The sequence below is a fragment of the Microtus pennsylvanicus genome, chromosome 5 (assembly GCF_037038515.1).
Source record: "Microtus pennsylvanicus isolate mMicPen1 chromosome 5, mMicPen1.hap1, whole genome shotgun sequence".
NCBI lineage: Eukaryota > Metazoa > Chordata > Mammalia > Rodentia > Cricetidae > Microtus > Microtus pennsylvanicus.
Window position 1 is genome coordinate 86,662,104 of NC_134583.1, and position 19,623 is coordinate 86,681,726.

At 40.6% G+C, this 19,623-nt stretch overlaps 1 protein-coding gene across 18 annotated transcripts in view; it reads right to left on the reverse strand.

The window, feature by feature from the left end:
- Positions 1–19,623, reverse strand: part of Ppp6r3 (protein phosphatase 6 regulatory subunit 3) — a 132,281-nt gene that overhangs the window by 77,445 nt on the left and 35,213 nt on the right. For all 18 annotated transcript variants that reach the window (XM_075972958.1, XM_075972960.1, XM_075972957.1 and 15 more), the window contains exon 2: positions 14,140–14,290. The gene's annotated coding sequence lies outside the window, so the exon portion shown is untranslated. The remainder of the gene's footprint in view (positions 1–14,139; positions 14,291–19,623) is intronic.

A 19,623-nucleotide genomic window follows, 5' to 3' on the forward strand; every position in this document is an offset into this window, starting at 1 on the left:
AGTAGTCGGTGAGTTCATTAATAGCTAAAAGCCTGAGGTCATCAAATGCAAGAATGAGCTAAACTTTAGAACTTATTAAATTTAACTATTTAATTAATTATCAAAGAATTTGACAAACTTACTATTCTAAGTCACTATGAGAAACAACTAACAGTCAACCTCCCACAGCATTTCATGGACAGTCTTTCCTCAACTTGGTCTCCAGGCCCACCACCACGAAATGATTGTTCTTCAAGACACAGTAACAAACTACAGTCACTCAGCACAAGCTTCAGTAGCAGCAGAGCCTCAAAAGCCAGAGACTTCTTTGAGAGTGACAAGGCACAAAGTTGCATGTTCCCAAAACAAAAGCTCTCCATAGCTACAGCTACAGCTTCGACACCCACCACTCAACTGTATCCACTTAAAACTACCACCAGAAAAGGTCATTAATACCTACATGTTCTTACAAGCAAAAGGAAAAGGAAAGGAAAGTCCTATCTATGGAAGGCGGATCTCTTTTTTTTTTAACTATGTATCTTACTAAATTCATCCATACTCAAAGCTCTCCTGAACATTTACCTCAAAATCATTTCTTTGAAAGTAGAAAAAAATAGCCAGTCGTTGATCACACACCTTTAATCCCAGGACTCGGGAGACAGAGGCAGGCAGATCTCTGAGTTTGAGGTCAGCCTGGTCTACAGAAGGTGAGTTCAAAGGCGGCCAGAGAAACCTTGTCTAGAAAAAACAAAATCAAATAATGAAATAAAAATACAAATAAGAGAAATAATAGGGGCAAACTTTATTCACACCCTTAATCACAGTGACTGATCCCAAGAATGAGAAGCTAAAAAGCAAGCTGTGCACAGTGGGTTGTTCAGAAGTTTCTACTTCACAGAAGAGATAGTCAGCACTGAGCCTGACTGCCCAGCATGCAACCTCGTTAAGAAAGTTCAAGAATTCTTAGGGAACAAGTTTCAGAAAGCCATACTGTCAAGTATCAAGTGTTACCAAAGTCATCCCCTCAGTTTATAATGCCTTAGCATGCTCTCAAGGACACATGACTATGTGTCCACAATCTTAAGCAGCAAGAAGAGTGAGAGCCAAGGAAGGACAAACAGCAGCTGTTCAGTTCACATGACCCACATTCACACACCTCACTTGAGAGGGATACCTGGGGGACAGGATGGGACACAACAACACAACACGAAGACACAGACCAACAACACAGTTCTATTGAGAAGAAACAAGGCAGAGGTCACCAGTGTAGACCCACCTTTTCCTATGTACACAACATGAATGAAAAAAAAAGCTAGAGAAATGCACTTCCAAAGACAAACTGCAACAGACACAAAGCAAGTGATCTTCCTCATCTATGATGGGAGGAAGGAAGGGACCTACAGAAGACCCCTGGTAGATAGCAGAAGGTATTTAAGCAACTGCCTAATTTAAATACATTGCTGAACTAGCTCTGATTAGGAAGTCAAGGCAAAGATGGCAACAATCAAAAAAAGATATACAGAAACAGAGGAAGATAAAAGCCTAGAGGCAAAAAGTAGACAGAATAAAAAAAGCTGTACTTATTTGGGAGCTGGGTGGCAGGTCCCCCAAAAGTAAAGGAGTTAAAAAAGAAAAATTGCAGTCCAGGCTTACTAATCCCCTAGCCCAAATCTGTATTTCTGAAGTACTTATCTAAAATGTAAGCTATTTTAAATATGAAATTTAACACTGAGAAAACATTTTAGCATCTATTATGAGATGATTGATTTTTTTTTCACCACACTGGTTAGTACAGAACGTGGAAATAAGTACTTCTACAGTGAATTTTCTTTATATTACAAATGTATTTATTTTATTATTTATATTGCAAAATTATTTGTATTTCAGCCAGGCATAGTAGCCTGAAACTATAATCTCAGTACTTAGGAAACTGAGGTTAAAAGACTCTAAGCTTGAGTCTAGCCTGGGCTACATAGAAGGATCTTGTCTTAAAAAACTAACAAGCTAAGATTTGCCAAAACAGAACAAAAACAAAAACAGACAAACAAAAAACAAAAAAAAACCCAAAACAAAAACACCATATACATACAAAAAACCCACAAAAACAACAACAAAAAAAACCCACACACACATACAAAACTGGAGTCAGAATTAACAACAATAAAAGAAAAAAATACTAGTGGTGGGAGCGAGAACAGGGTTGAGAGTCTCATATAGCCCAAAGTGTCTCAAACTCACTATGTTGCTAAAGCTGGACTTCAACTGATCCTCATGCTTCTGCCTTAAAAATGTTAGGGTTACACATATGCACTATCACGTCTAGACCTAATTAAGTGTTTGCAGTAGACATAAATGTATTTAAAGTACACACTTCAGCTGACTGGCACTTAGCTTCTAGATAAGCAGGAATTCAATCTCACCTAGGAAGCTAGCCAACAAGGTGACAGGTTTGTTGAGAGACCAAGGTATCTATCTCCCTTTACCTAGGCTTCTTTTACAAATTGAGTTATGTGAAAGGAGGGAATCTCCACTGAGAAAATGCCCCCATAAGATCTGGCTGTAGAAGCATTTTCTTAAATTAGTGGTTGATGGGGGAAGGGCCAATCAATTGTGGGTGGTGGCATCCCTGAGCTGGTTGGTGGTCCTAGATTCAATAAGCAGGCCAGTAAGCAGCACCCCTCTCTATGCCTCTGCATCAGTTCCTGCCTCCAGGTACTTGTCCTGATTTCCTTTGATAATGAATACAATATGAAGTGTAAGCCAAATAAACTATTTCCTCTTGCTTTTGGTCATTGTGTTCCATCACAGCAATAGTGGCCCTCACTAAAACACCCTGGGAACCTCTTCACTGTCAGTGAGTATCCACAGAGACCTGGATTCTATTGCCAGATGCAGGGCTGCTGGAGTTTGCAATCCTGAGACCTCATCTCAGCACTTTAGCTTCAGCAGCTCATTACATTAAATGATTGTGGGAGTTGAGTAGCTGGCACCTACTACAAACAGAAGCTACTATTCAATCAACATGCCAAAATGTCACCTGGGAGCTTCCTAAGCTTTCATGGGCAAGGAATCACCGAGGAGTCTTGTTAAAATGCACCCTGTTTTCTGATTCAGGAAAGAACAGTTCCAGTTTGAGACTCTGCACTATCTACCTGATGCCATGAGTGTAAGCTAGTGCTGATCAATTGTTATTCAAAGTAACAACTAAGGATCAGTTTAACCTATATTTTCAAAAACTGTAGTTTGAATGTTTGAATACAAAACCATGAAAAGCATACTAACATGAACATGGAACTGTGCCATAGGATAATGCTTCTATATGCTGGGAATATATATTGCTCTTATTGGTTGATAATAAAAGTTGCCTATAGTGAGGCACAATATAGCCAGGAAGAAAAGTCAAACTGAATACAGAGACACAGAAAGACGGAGTGATGTGAAGAAGGATGTGAGACAGTCACCCGAGAAGCAAAATGCCAGCAGACCGCTAAAAGCCATGGCCATGTAACAATACACAGATTAATAGAAATGGGTTAACCTAAATGTAAGAGCTAGTTAGTAGTAAGTCTGAACTATAGGCCAAACATTCTGCAATTAATATTAAGCCTCTGAGTGATTATTTAGAAATGGCTGCAGGACAGGACGAGACAGAGAAAGCTATGCTCTTAGTCCCAACAGGACATAGGAGTAACACATTATATTACTTCTCAAACAATGACATCAAATGATAAAAGACATAATAGCAGAAGCTACTAGTTTCTCTGAAAAGAAAAACTGCTGAAGGTTGCCCTAGAATTAACTATACATGCAGGAATAACAAGAACCATAACATCATCAAATTCAGAACCACATCATCATCCAAAGTGGTCTGCTTCAACTTAGCATTCATCTGCAGGGAATGGGTTCTGCAAAGCTCCTAGTCCATACCCTGCCCTGTGTCAGCTACACTCATGAGTGGTTAGATGAGAGGCAAAAAAAATCCTCAAAGACTCCAAAAACAACTCAAGATGATACGCCAACAAAGGAGCATTAAAGGAAGCCCTGAGTACAAGGCTCTGTGAGACTACACAGTGCTATGGAACCTTTGTACACTATAAATAAATATGCACTACTCTCATTGGTTAATAAAGAGCTGCCTGGCCTAGACCTGGGCAGGAGAGAATGGGTGGGAGAGTCAAACTAGAAGAATACTGAGAAGTGCAGAGATGCAGAGAAGTTACCACACAGTCAGAGTAAGCAAGACATGTCCTAGTCTTGTCTTGTCTAAATGCCACGAGTATTGGGACAGCATATAGACTAATAGAAATAGGTTAATTTAAGTCATAAATTAGTGATTTAAGTGCTAGTTATTAATAAGCCTGAGCTATCGGCCAAGCATTTACAATTAAGTTTTTGTGTGGTTAGTCGGGAATACTGCCATGTCAAGAAAACTCCACTTACAACACAGTAACATGCCAGTCCAGCCAAATCTGTGTATGTATCATTTAAGAAGCTTCACACAATTTCAAGTCCAAAGGGAACACCAGAGCAAACTCACTGGGCTTGCAGTAAACACTGCCAGGACAACACACCAACAGTACAGAAATAGGAGCAGCTGCTTCTGTCCAAGTAACAAATGGGAAAAGCCTCAGCAAACAAAATGTGTCTGAAACTTTTTAATATTATTTCAAGAATGTTATGAAGGGAATATTTTAAAACACCAATTAAATGTATTCAAAAGCATGGAAGCACACAATGCCCCAATTTCAAACCCATTCCTATATATCCCAAGTCTCCTTGATGCCAAGTGACCTACCTAACACAAACACCATGTGAGCCACATCTAAGTGTAAAATTTTTAGTAGCCACATCAGAAAAATAAGGTCTGCCTGCTAAACAAGCATAAAGACCTGAGTTGGATCCACAAGGCCAATGGTATGTGCTTATAATCCCAGCACTGAGAGACTAGAAAAGGTGACTCCATGGGGCTTGCCAGTCAGCCAACCTAGCCTAATCAGCAAGAAACCCTGCCCCTAAACAAGGTGATTCTTGGGGAATGACACCTGAGACTGTCCTCACACAACCATATATATGCACACACAAAAGTAAAGTGAAAAGCCTATGGAAACTCAATGTGTACTTTACACCTATAGCACATATAATTTGGGCTTCTCAATTTGAAGTTCTCAAGATCCACATGTTAGGGCTGGAGAGATGGCTCAGTGGTTAAGAGCACTGCCTGCTCTACCAAAGGTCCTGAGTTCAATTCCCAGCAACCACATGGTGGCTCACAGCCACCTGTAATGAGATCTGGTGCCCTCTTCTGGCCTGTATACTTAATAAATAAATAAAAAAATAAAAAAAAAAGAAAGAAAAAAACAATTAAATTATCTTTAAAAAAAAAAAAAAAAAAAAAAAAGATCCACATGTTACCTACTCTACTGTGCTATGCAACAATGAGACTATGCCTCAGTTAAGATCGTTGCAGTTGCCAGGAGGTGGAGGTGCACACCTCTGATCCCAACACTCGGGAGGCAGAGGCAAATGGATCTATGAGTTTTAAGGCCAACCTGGCCTACAGAGTGAGATCCAGGTCAGGACTACACAACACAGTGAAACCCTGTCTTGAAAAACCAAAAAGCAAACAAACAAAAAAGGCTGTTGCAATGACTAACCAAAATTCCCCTTGTAGTACTGAAATAGTCCCTCCAATCTTTCCAAAGCCAAAGTTAGTCAATTTTTTTCCACATAAAGTCAATGGAGGCAAAGCACAATAAGGCACACCTGTAATCCTGGCACTTAGAAGGTAGAGGCAGGAGGATCGGCAATCTTAGCTACATGACATTAGAGCCAATACAATGGTGGTTTGTAGTAGCAGGCGTCTTGTTCGTCCCAACTGCCCAGAACCTAAATAATCACACAGAAACTGGGCTGGAGAGATGGCTCAGAGGTTAAGAACACTGACTGTTCCTCCAGAGGTCCTGAGTTCAATTCCCAGCAACCACATGGTGGCTCACAGCCATCTGTAATGAGATCTGGTGCCCTCTTCTGGCCTGTAGGCAGACATGGAAACTAACACTGTCTACTAAATAAATAAATATTAAAAAAAAAATCACACAGAAACTATATTAATTAAATTACTGCTTGGCCCATTAGCTCTAGCTTACTCTTACATCTTAATTAATTTAACCTATCTCCATTAATCTATGTATCGCCATGTGGCAGTGGCTTACTGGGTAAATTTCCCAGTGTCTGTCTCTGGTGGCAGCTCCATGGCTTCCCCTCTAACTCTGCCTCCTTTCTCCCAGCATTCAGTTTAGTTTTCCCTGCTTACCTAAGTTCTGCCCTATCAATAGGCCAAGGCAGTTTCTTTATTCACCAATGGTAATCACAGCATACAGAGGGGAATCCCACATCAGTGATTTTTTGCTGTTTGTTCATGAGACAAAGGAGACATAGGCCAGGCTAACTTCAAACTCCATATTATCCTACTTTTACCTCCTGAGAGCCCAATTACAGGAAGTAACAGAAGGCATTTCCTTGGAGAAGGCAGAAATCGTAGCTTGTTGCTATTATTAACTCCAACATGATTTCTTCAGGTGTCAAAAGCAATCAGCTTTGTCATATCCAGGTATCCCAGAACATTAATATCCCTTCCTCCTTTTTTTTTTTGAAAAAGGAAATGAATTAAACCCATGAAACTTCTTAAATGCTAATTTGTACTGTATCAATAATACAGGAGTAATCCAAACGGTGTCAACTGATTGAAAATTACAAGACACAGAGAAAGCCTTAACAAAGGAAGCAAAACCTCCAAATTTGTTTCACAGCAAGGATACCTGGACATGGAACTCCATTATATAAGTAAGCCTCAAAGGAATGGGACCAGGCATGGTGATATAGGCCTATAACCCCACTCAGGAGGTCAAGGTTAAGTTCAAAGACAGCTTGAAATACAGAGTGAGACCCTGTCTCAAGAAGAAGGGAGGCTAGAGGATAAGTGTCTAGGAGAGAAAGGAGGCACTCCAGATTTAACTGCAAAGATAGAGACAGGAGACCCACAAAGCTTCAGCAACCTCACAGCAGGAAAGCAGGTCAAGCAGGCCAGGAGGACCAAAAGGCAGAAAAAGAAAGGACAATGCCAGGCCAGACCTTGAAGGGTTCAGTATGAATCAATAACATGCTCAGGTTTGCTGTAGAACCAGAGAGATCAATTCTTTATTATGTATACAACATTCTGCCTCCATGTATACCCACATGCCAGAAGAGGGCACCAGATCTCCTTACAGATGGTTGTGAGCCACCATGTGGTTGCAGGGAATTGAACTCAGGACCTCTGAAAGAGCGGTCGGTGCTCTTAACCACTGAGCCATCTCTCCAGCCCCAAGATCAATGAGTTTTAACTAAGAAAAACTGACATCTCATCATCAACAGCAGGGACCACTCAAAGTACTTTTCTGGCTTTCAGCAACATTAGTGAATGGGAGTGAACACACTGAAGCTGAGTAGTATTCACTCTGCAGAGGATGTACCACTACAGAGAGGGAGGAGAACAGAGTTATAACCAAAAGGGATCCAGAGAAGATTCTGCAATGGCTCAACTTCGAAAAAGCAAAACTTAAAAGTTTCTCCTTATTACCATGCCTCCTTCATTGCTAAAAATTCTACCTCGTCAAAACCTAGTTTCCCCTTTTCATTCCTGACTGCATTTTGGTATCGATGACAGACTTAATGCTCACCTGTGGAATTCTTAGCCACCTGAGAAACACAATGCTCAAAGAGCAGATGCTTCCACATAACATGGTCCAAATATGCCGCTGCAATGCTGAGAACAACGCAGCAGAAAGTCTCATCATCCAGGTCACTTTTATACTAAAAATGTCAAAGCCCAGAAGCTGGAGAGATGACTTAGCAGTTAAGAACACTGGCTGCTCTTTTAGAGAACTTGGAGTCATTTTCCAGCACCCACATGGGGGCTCACAACTGTCTATAATTCTAATTACATCAAAATTCTAATTACATGCCCTCTTCTGGTCTATGCAGTTACCAGGTATACATGGTTGATGTGGGAATGTCATATATCAATCTGTTGATTTCATTGGTTAAGCAATAAAGAAACTGCTTGGCCCTGATAGGTTAAAACATAGGTGGGAGGAGTAAACAGAACAGAATGCTGGGAGGAAGAGGAAGTGAGCTCAGAGACGCCGTGCTCCCCTCTCCCGGGGAGATGCGATAGCTCTGCTCTCTGAGGCACACACGATGAAGCTCCGACCCAGGATGGACGTAGGCTAGAATCTTCCCGGTAAGCGCACCTAGCGGTGCTACACAGATGATTAGAAATGGGCTGAATTAATATGTGAGAATTAGCTTAGAAGAGGCTAGATAGAAATGGGCCAAGCAGTGTTTAAATGAATACAGTTTGTGTGTTCTTATTTCGGGGCATGAGCTAGCCAGGCGGCCGGGGTGCTGGGGACGCAGCCCCGCCGCTCCTATTACTACACATGGGGTGTACAAACATACATGCACGTAAAATCAACATACATATAAAATAATAAAATAGTCTGAGGGATGGGTGGCTGAATAAATGGTTTCGCAGTTAAGAGCACTTGTTGCTTTTCTAGGCAACCTGGGCTCAATTTCCATCACACATGGGGTTCACAATCATTCTTAACTAAAATCTAAAATCCCAGGGGATCCAATGCCTTCTTCTGACCTCCTCAAACACCTGGCACATACATACATCACACACAAAATAAAAATAAAATCTTTTTTTTTTAAGGATGACAAAGTTTGGCATGTTGGAGCACAACCAAGAAAAATCCACTCACTTTTTGTCAACTAATTCAAATATTTTAAATACTGCAGTTTGTTCCTCTATAAATAAGCATGTTCAATTTGAATGAACAGCCATCATTTCTTCTAAGGGGTCCTGTCTAAGAAGCATATCCATTGGCAATTTTGTCATTTTGAGAACATCACAAACTAAGATGGCATGATGTCACTGGGCAATATTCTCTCTCTCTCTCTCTCTCTCTCTCTCTCTCTCTCTCTCTCTCTCTCTCTGTATGAAATATCACATACATGGTCTGGTGGTGTTAGAAATACCATTAAGCAACTATAACTAGACACGAAAATCTGTTTTATACAATTTCAAAAGCAATGGTTAAATGTATGTAAAGAATGGCTTATTCAAGGAATAGGAGACTCTTGGCTTTGTTTTAAAGTGAGGCTTGAATGGAAAGGAAAAGGGTAAATAAAGCAATAACAAATTAGGAGCAAGGTTCTCCCAGAAGCTTGAGAGAAAAAAGGAACAAAGACCTAGAAAAATGGTATGTCTATTCTGGAGGGAAGAAAAGCTGCACATGCCAGAAGAGGGGTGGACACAAGCTGGAGAGGAAGAAATGAAAAGCTTCCACCAAAACATTCAAGGCTCTCCAAACCTCTAATCCACCAAGCAGGACTCCTGGCATCAACAGATGATAAGCCAAGCAGGAGAAAGGAAGCACCATGCACCCAGACAACAAGAGGCACAGTGGTAACTAGTAGGGCTATTCTTTCAAACAACAAATGAGTGTGCAGTGGCTTAGTGAGGTAAAAGCACTTGCTGTCTACCAAGCCCGACAACCTGAATTTGATTCCTGGAACTCGAACGGTAGGCAGAGAGAACTGACTGCAGCTACATACCCCCCTGTGAATATCTGCAAGGGCAGCTTCCATTCTGAAAGAAGGCTGCACTACATGATAATCACAGTGCCTATCAAAACTGTTTTGATGTAAATAGTACAAGTTATAGATACACACTGATGACATGGAACCCCAGAAAGTAAAAACAGGAAGGTTCTGCAGCTTCTCACAGGCTTAATGGAATTGGTCCCGTATAACCCTTCTCTCCTATGGCAACTTTAGTGAAACATAAAGGCATAAAGACTAGGAAATGATATGGGAGGAGGTGGAAATTTTTAAGAAAAATAAAAAAATAAAAAAAATAGGAAATGACAGGAAACGAATGAAAAGACAGAAAACAGAGAAACATTTGGGAAGTCTAGTATTCAAATAAAACTGGTTTTAGTATAACATGCTCATAGAGTTTTCTTTCTTCTCTTATTTGGGGTAGGGTGGGAAATGAACCTAGGGTCTTTGGCATGCTAGATAAGCACTCTACCACTGAACTATATATTCCAAGACCTATTCCAAGCCCTACTTCTTCTTCTTCTTCTTCTTCTTCTTTTTTTTTTTTTTTTCCAAAATGGGATTTCTCCATAGCTTTTGGTTCCTGTCCTGGAACTAGCTCTTGTAGACCAGGCTGGCCTCGAACTCAGAGATCCACCTGCCTTTGCCTCCCAAATGCTGGGATTAAAGACGTGTGCCACCACCGCCCGGCTCCAAGCCCTACTTCTTAAAAATCTATCTTCATTTATGTGCATCATGTACCTGAAGTCCCTGTGGAGGCCAGGAAAGATCTCGAAGTGTGCTTCACAAAACAAGGCAAATACACAGGAAACCAGAAGCCAAGATGCCACACAAAAGAGTGGAAGGCACAGTATCCAGAGGAAGGCAAAAGGCAAGGGGTTCTAGACAGAATGTATCACAATGAGAAGGGCAGATAGGCTGCTGGATGTATCTGACTATGCTGAAAAATTCTGCAAATAGGTCAGAGCTTTTAGGAATCATTAGCCTAAGTATACCTACATTTAATACTGATCACAGTTAAGAGGTGTGTTTTAACTGTTGGAAGATGAAGGGAGAAGGAGGTATGCACGCAATAGAGCCAACCTCCTTGTCATAGCCAAAGTGGAATGGACTTGAAATATACATACACGAGACAATGAAGACACCAGAGGTGAACAGAGTTAGTTAAGCAAGCAGATCCAAGTCCGTGGGGAATGAGAAAGGTGAAAAGAAGACTGTTCCTGTTTCTGTCACAAATCCAATGCTTTTTGAGGTTTTAGCCTAATAGTCTTCGTGAAACAGCCATAGGTAGAATATTTCTCAAATCACCTAAAACAACCTGCTGTGCATGCTACAACTCAACATGGTACAGTTACATCTACAGTTTAAAAACAAAACAACAACAAAAAACGGACAAAATGATGCATGAGATGTAAAAAGGTTTAGTAGTGCAAATTTATTGAAAAGTTAATTCAAACTATGGCCATCCACCTACTGGACATATTTAAGCTGTCACAGGTGTTTTCACAGGTGAGGTACATATTCTTCTTGTAGGCATATGTCATTAGTTCATGACTTGTTCTACCACAAAGTAATGGCTATGGAGATTATGACAGCTGTTGGTGTCATGGTGATGTTTCCTGCTGCATTCAACCCACAATTACACAGCAAGTGATCCGGGGACCTCATACTCCAAAATCATTCCCTAGCTACGTTCATCGGGAGAGGTAAGCTGTTCTAAAAGCTTTCTGTGTAATATTATAAGTTATATGAGAAGTGTGTCTGCCAAATAAAAACACAATAGATTAATTTTCTAAGCTTAAATCACAGTGAAGTAATGTTTTTAGATCCCGACACAAGAGCAAAGGAAGTTTCCACTTTTGAAAAGCCATCTGACTGTTACAGTAAGGAGCTCTCGCTCACTTCAGTCTTCAGTTGAGAATTTACAATGTAATGACAACTGACAGCATCAAAAGATCCTAGAACTCAATACACACCATCCAAATACTGACTAAGCACACTCAACTGAAGTCAGCTGCAACAACACTTGTCTACGTAAAAGGGCACTCTGAGGCCATGAGATGCTGAGGGCACTTACCACCAACCTGACAGTCAGTCCTATCCCCAGGTACACACACACACAATTTCAAAGATGAAATATGTAATGTCACTGATCAACATTAACAAGAGAGACACAGATTGATATGAGATAGCTGAGAGGGCACTTCTGACTTTGAGAACTATTAGGTGAAGTATTACGCCCTAGAAAAAGAAATCAGTTCCCTCCATAGATAAATTTGTATCAGAGAAAACAAAACACAACTGTTACATTTTTAATCTTATCAATGGAAGTCTAAACATTTATCCCTTTTGTCATAAGGATCTGCCTAACATTCTTTTTGGCATTCTGGCTTTGTCTGCAAAACCACAACTATTTTCTAACTGGTCTGTTATAACGTAAGTTTACTCTACATACACCTCCTGAGTAGTTGCATTTTAAGAATTCTCTTTAGCCACCTGCCAATGACTCCAGGACCACTAGAAACATCTAGCTTTTCTTATGTTTCCTCATCCCAGTATAGGACAGTATTTTGGTGAGCAGAAATGATAAAGAAAAAAAAGACTAGCTTGGCAGTGGAGGCACAAACCTTTAATCCCAGCACTAGGGAGGCAGAGGCAGGTGGAACTCTGTGAGTTCGAGGCCAGTCTGGTCTACAGAGCAAGTTCCAGGACTAGCTAGCTCTATTGCTGAGAAACACTGTTTCAAAAAACCAAAAAGAAAAAGAAAAAAAGACTAACAAAAGGAAAGAAATCATTCTATGCACTGGCAAAGCTAAGGATTCTCTGTTAATAAAGAAAAAGAAAAACAGAAGACAATGAAAAACTATCAGAAATAATCTCTCCAGAAATACTTCTGAAATATTACAGCCTACCACAAATTACTAATGAATTTTGTTAGTCAAAAAGTACTAACCAGGGGATGGAGACATGGCTCAGTGGTTAAGAGCACTGTCTGCTCTTTTAGAGAACTGAGGCTCAGTTCCCAGAACAAACAGCACTTCACAAGCATCTATAACTACAGTTCAAGCGGATTCAATGCCCTCTTCTGTCCTTTTAAGGCACCATACATACATTATAGTTCACATACATACATGTCTGTAAAACATGTATATTTTAAAATATTTTGGGGCTGGAGAGAAGGCTCAGTGGTTAAGAGCATTGCCTGTTCTTCCAAAGGTCCTGAGTTCAATTCCCAGCAACCACATGGTGGCTCACAACCATCTGTAATGAGGTCTGGTGCCCTCTTCTGGCCTGCAGGCATACACACAAACAGAATATTGTATACATAATAAGTAAGTAAGTAAATAAATAAATAAATAAATTTTAAAAGTACAAATCATATAAAACAGAATTCACAACTATTTGCTCAGAAAATACTTAAAATAAAACTTAAAAAACAAACAAATATTATACTAATTTAATGAAATACTCTAAGAATTCACAAAGCAGTGAGCACAGTCCCAGCACATGAGAGAAGAATAATAACTAAGAGTTTGAGGCAAGAACAAGAGAGAGACCTTGTTTCAAAAAACCCAAAAAGAAATTAAATGCAGATTAAGCAAAGAGAGGAGAGGCTAAAGGAATCCATACAGAAAAGTGCCCACACAGAAGTCACAGGACAATAACATACAGACACAGTTGGAGAAAATGGCAAGAGAACAAATGTCATTAGGGAAATGCAGGGGCTACCTCCTTCTTGGGGAGAGGGTGGAGTTGGCCGGTCACAGGCAAAGCATCAGTCTGTATGCTTTGGGATCAATCTGCTAGCAATCAGAATCAAAGGGCATCACAGCTCCACGGCTGTAATAGAGATGAATGGGGCAATATAGTTCCAAGAGTCAAAAGGCCTTGGGAGACAATGCCAACCAGAAGATACAAAAGGAAGCCATCAAAGAGTAGTCAGCAGAAAATCTGAGATGTAGATGAGAAGCTCAGTCTGAGACACAATGGTCCCCTGTGGAATTTCCTATTAAATGCCAACTGAGCCAAAGTCAACTATGTATATAAAGCCAATCTCTGATCTTCAATCAAAAGTGCCAGTAAAGAGTTAGGGCAATTGGGACTCAAAAAATGCAAGGTATCTGGCTAGAAGCCAATGATACAAAATGAACTCTCCCCCACCCCACCAATCCTCCAAGAGTCAGGCAGTCTAGGCCTAAGGTCTCATGCTCTTCCTCTGAACACCACTCCAGCTTGCAAGGCCTAGCTGCTCCTTGGTGACTAGCTCAATCCCCACTGGAAACAGGTAACCCATTGAGCTCTACACATAAACCAAAGCCAGCTACATTGGCTGCTGTTTAACTTCCAAAAGACATAGTACAACACAGTTCCCAGTGCAGATGGACTATCTAGACCGGCTGCCCCAGCTCTACATTCAAAAAGGAACATATAACTGCTTTCCCATGGGCAAGAATTCCAGGAAGAAAACACTGATGATCTTAACAGTCTTACCTTTCAAACCAAGGTTTAAAACTAAAAAAAATGTTTTCTTCTGTGTGGCTCCTTGCCCATTACAGGTTATCCTGGTGACAGCTATCTTCCAATTTACCGCATTAGCAGATTAGCAGAAATAAGAGAGGATACTGCATCAAATAGAGTGTTCCTGCAAAAACAAAAACAAAATAGATAATCGCATGTGTTGTTTTGGGCTGATGACAGCTACCCTTAAAAATAATACTGGCTCAAGGTCTTGATTCCCTCAGAGCTGTACCTCAGAGAATTAAAAAGCCCAAATTGGAGCTTTTCTATGTGAACACAGAAAAAAGAGATAATCCTATACTCCAGTTTTTATTACACACCGAAGAAGAACCTAGAGATAAATACAGAGCCACAACAGCACTGGGAGGATGAACCATGTCCTTGCTGTCTATGAAATGACACTCTCACAGAAGGCTGACTACAAAAGCACTACACTTTAATAAGATACAAAGCAAAAGACTGGGAAGATGACTCAGCAGTTTAGAGCACTAGCTGCTCTTACAGAGGATACCCTGGTTTGATCCCCAATACGCACACAGTGACACACAACTGTCTGTAACTCCAATTCTAGGGGATCTGCCGAACTCTTTGACCTTTTCACACACCACACACAGTGCATACATACTGGCAAAATACTCATACACATAAAATTGTGCGTATACATATGTGTGTCTATATAAAAGACACTGGACACAACTTAGAAGAGTCTCCTTCATATGCCCTGATATGTCTAAATGAGAATTTACTAGATTCTGTACAGGGCATTGTCACTAATGTGTCTGCCAAGCCATAATTTCTAATGTCAACTAAGCAAACTGTGGGGAAAAAAATGAACATTATCTATACAAAGCACTTGTTACCTAATGCTACAGAAAAGACAACCTGGGGACTCTACACTTATTATTAATGCAGTCTATAAGGCCCTTACAAAAAACATTCCTTTACCTAATGCCTTGTTTCAGTTAAACTTGCACCACACTGTGAGCAATACTTCCTTCTCAAGACAAATGGACATTATGCTGAATGCATGTTAAAACAAAATGAACTGACAAAAACGTTAACAAACCCAAGATTAAAAAAATGAGAAGGAAGAATAATGCTAAAACCAAAGCATGTCACCATTTAAATGCTTTCTGAACATACACTCAGGAAAGCATTGCTGATCGTCTAGATTCCTCATGCGCCAGTATGCACTGCTAGAGTCCTTAGGCCAAACATAATATGGTAGTATAAAAATTGCATTACTGCCAGGCGGTGGTGGCGCACACCTTTAATCCCAGCACTCAGAGGCAGGCGGATCTCTGTGAGTTCGAGGCCAGCCTGGTCTACAAGAGCTAGTTCCAAAAGCTACGGAGAAACCCTGTCTCGAAATGCAAAAAAAAAAAAAAAATTCATTACTGCTAGGAGTGTAGCTCAGTACAATGCTTGCCTAGCACATATGAGTACCCTGATTCAATCTTCAGTACTGTGTGTGTGTGTGTTTGTGTAGACATAGAACCTGTCACCACTAAAGGGTAAGCCTAGTTCCAACTATCATTCTCTGTTAAGATTCCAGACAGCCCTTTGCTATGCGTGGTAGCACACCTTTTAATCCCAGAAGACAGAGGCGGATGGAGCTAAGTGAGTTTATGGCCAGCCTGGTCTACGTGTTGAGTTCAGGACTGTCAGGGAGCTGGGGGACGGGGGTGGGAGCACATGACGCAGAGACCCTGTCTCAAAAAAGCAACAAAAACTAAGTTAAGACACTCTTCAAATCTTCAAAATGTATATATATACACAAAAATTGGCACTAAATTTGTCTATTTCCAGGTCCCTCAAGCTAATCTGCAATCAATTCTAAATTCCATCAATAACCACCTATTCTGCCCACTTGCAAGCAAAATACCAGGTCCACTCTTAACAGGTTCCCACAAGTATCATCAACACAGTGCCTATAGTCCTTCCTATTTAAACACCAGAAGCATCAGTGAGATGGTTCAACACACTGTGAATCCAGACTGAGCTAAAATGTCTATAGATGTTGGGGCATCATCTATCCCTTCGAGAAAGAACTTTTGTTCAAGGGCCTATGGATTTTCATTTAGACTATGTCTTTGTTTTGCTTCCTGTTGCTATAATTTAAAACAAAAACAAACAAACAAAAAAACACAAAAATACCCTGAACAAAAGCAACTGGAAGGAGAAAGGGCTTTCTTCGGCACACAGTTCCTGGGTATCATCCAGCAGGGGGAGGGAGTCAAGACCACAGGAGCCTGAAGCAGCTGCTCACATGGGATCCACAATCAGAAAGCAGAGTGATGGATGCTGCTGCTGCTCAGCTCCCTCTCTCCACTTACACAGTCCAGGACCCCAGCCAGGGAGCGGTGACACCCACAATGGCCAGGTCTTTCTTCCCACTTCAAAATAATCCTCACATGTATGGCCAGAGACCTGTTTCCCAGGTGACTCTAGATTCTGTCAAGATGACAGTTAACATCACAAACTGATTAAGGGAAACTCTGGGTGTGTGTTTAATACCAAGAAAATCTGTATATTTAAAAATGTTAGAATAGTAAGAAATACAGAAGAACAGAACTGTGTGCCAGAACAGTACTGAGACTGCTGGGTAAAGAGGAATAATCAATGTGCACTGAAAATAGATCTACAAAACGGCAGTAAAAGAATGTCTTTTGTTTTTGTTCATGTCTACTCCCTAAAGCACAATCTACAAGCAAAAACACAGCAAAATCAGGAGTGCTAGAAACAGAATATCGATCAAATAATATTATACTGAGATCCTAAATCTCATCCTTTCCTTCCATACTAGCAGATACCCATAAGCTAAAAGACCGTTCTTTGAATTGAGACAGCCTACCTCAGTCACAATGAAAATTAAAAGAGCTACAGAACCAATGCCAGGCCAAGGAAGGTCACACCCCATCATGGGGTGGGGAGAGAACAAAACATGACTTAAAATTTTACTGGAGCTCACTAACCAAGTGAGCAGGACTAGTGATCACTATAATGTCCAACTAATAAGCCCTGCCTAACACTGAAGCTGCTGCCCATCAGCCACTCTCATCTGTTAACCTTAAAATAAAAGTTCAGGGTTTGGTGTCCCAGGGGTGGGGTGCTCAATGGTTAAGAGCCCAAGTTTGGTTCCCAATATCCATGTTAAACAGTTCCCAAGTGCCTCTAACTCTAACCTCCAGGGGATCTGACAACTACTTCTGTTCTCTAGGGGCACTTATATTCTTATGTGCACATACCGAAATACTCCCCCACACACATGCAAATAAAAGCCAAAATAAAATGTTTAATAACAGGAAGATCCGTTTAAGCTGTTCAAGAAATTTCAAAATAACTAAATTAGCTTCCTATGTGTGTATTCAGGTGTGCTGCTGAAGATGAAACCTAGGTCTCAAATATTTTCCATACAAGCTCTATAGGAAGTGACCCTCCAGCCTCTCCTTAACTCCTTCAAAGACTATATGCTGAGTTTATTCTCTTGCACAACAGTGAAAGTACACAAGTAAGGAACTGATGAACCATAGCTGCTCCACAGTAACCTCAATGGCAATGCCTATGCTTCAAGTCAGAGTCACACGCAATTGAAACCAAGTCTCCCATCATCTAAATACATTTTATAAAACTTGTTTTCAGCATTTCTGTCTTTCATTTCAGTTTTGAATGCTGGGTATAGATTTTTGGCATAATGATAACTAGATGAGGTCAACTTGTCTCAATACTGTTGATGATCTTAATCAGTTAAGATGGCAGTAAGATTTCTTCACTGTAGAGTACCCATTTTCTCTAGTGACTCATCAGTATGTAATCTGCAAGAAGATATGAATAAATGACACTCTTGGAGCATTTACTCGAAGAGTTTCAGGACTCACTGAAAGCCTAGCATGAAGAATACCACAGTAAACAGAAAATTGCAAAAGAAAACAGAACGATACAAATATACAATGTACACTTAAAAAGTCATTGCTGTTCCAGGACAGGCCCCAAAGCTACAGAGAAACCCTGTCTCAAAAAACAAACAAACAAACAAACAAAAAAGTTATTGCTGCCTCCAGAAAGATCAAGATAATGTCTCACTAAACACCAAGTGCCACTGAGGGTGGGGGTTCAAAATTTAAAGACTCAGAGCAGAAACTAAAAACTGAATAGAAAGGTTTTAAGATAATGAGAACAGAAAACAAGGAAAGAAATTAGAGAGTTCCTGAAGGAGACTAGCAGAAGAAACTGAAATCACTGGAAGTTCATGAGCCAGCCGGGAAGAATAGCCTGGGGCTTTCACAAATAATCAAAAAGATAAGAAGCTTTGGGTTTCCTCAAAGTCACACTAGAAAGCTAAAGAACTGTGGAAGTTGGGTGAAGGAGGAGAGGAAGTAAGCTTAGTGGGAAGCATCTGATAGGTACAAAGCAGCCCCTAAAATACTCACCCATACTCATTAGGATGGTTACAATTTAAAAAATTAATAAACTCAAACAGTCTGGAGGATGTGGATAAATTCAAACCTTCATGCACTGCAGAGAGAAATGGAAAATACTATAGGGACTGTGAAAAATAATCTGTTGGTTCCTTAAAGTAATTAAAAATACTTACAAAACAAACCATATAAGAAAAAAGAATTACCAGATAACCCCGCATTTCCACTTCAGGTTCTATACAAAAGAATGTTAAGGAAGCCGGCGGTGGTGGCGCACGCCTTTAATCCCAGCACTCAGGAGGCAGAGGCAGGCGGATCTCTGTGAGTTCGAGACCAGCCTGGTCTACAAGAGCTAGTTCCAGGACAGGCTCCAAAACCACAGAGAAACCCTGTCTCGAAAAACCACAAAAAAAAAAAAAAAAAAAAAAAAAAGAATGTTAAGGGCTGGGGATTTAACTTGGCTAATAGAGTGTTTGCCTAACACCACGATATCCTTGGTTATCTCCAGTATCGCATAAACAGTGTATTGGTGCCTTCCTGCAATATCATCATCACTTAAGGGGGGGGAGGGAATCAGAAGTTCCTGATTATCTGAGCTACATAGCAAGGTTAGCCTAGCCTTCATGAGTGCCTCCATGGGGGGGGGGGGAGGAAGGGAGGGTGGGAAGGGACTGGAACGATGGCTCATCAGTTAAGAGCACTAATTCTTCTTCCAACAAACTCAGATTCAACTCCCAGCATACACTCAGTGGCTCAAAACTATCTGTTAACTACGGTACCAAAGATTTGGCCTCCTTAGGCATCAGGTGGTGCAGATATACAGTCTAGAAAAACATCCACACGCATAAAACTAAATTCATAAAAGAAAAAGGGAGCTCTGAACCAGTCTCAAAGGTACATCTGTACAACCAGGTTCACAGCCACATTATTCCCAACAGCTAACATGTTGCGCAAACTAAGAGGCCATCAACAGCCAAATACAAAAATTATATTCAGCTGTAAAAGAAAAGAAAGGGGCTGGAGATATAGTTCAGCAGTT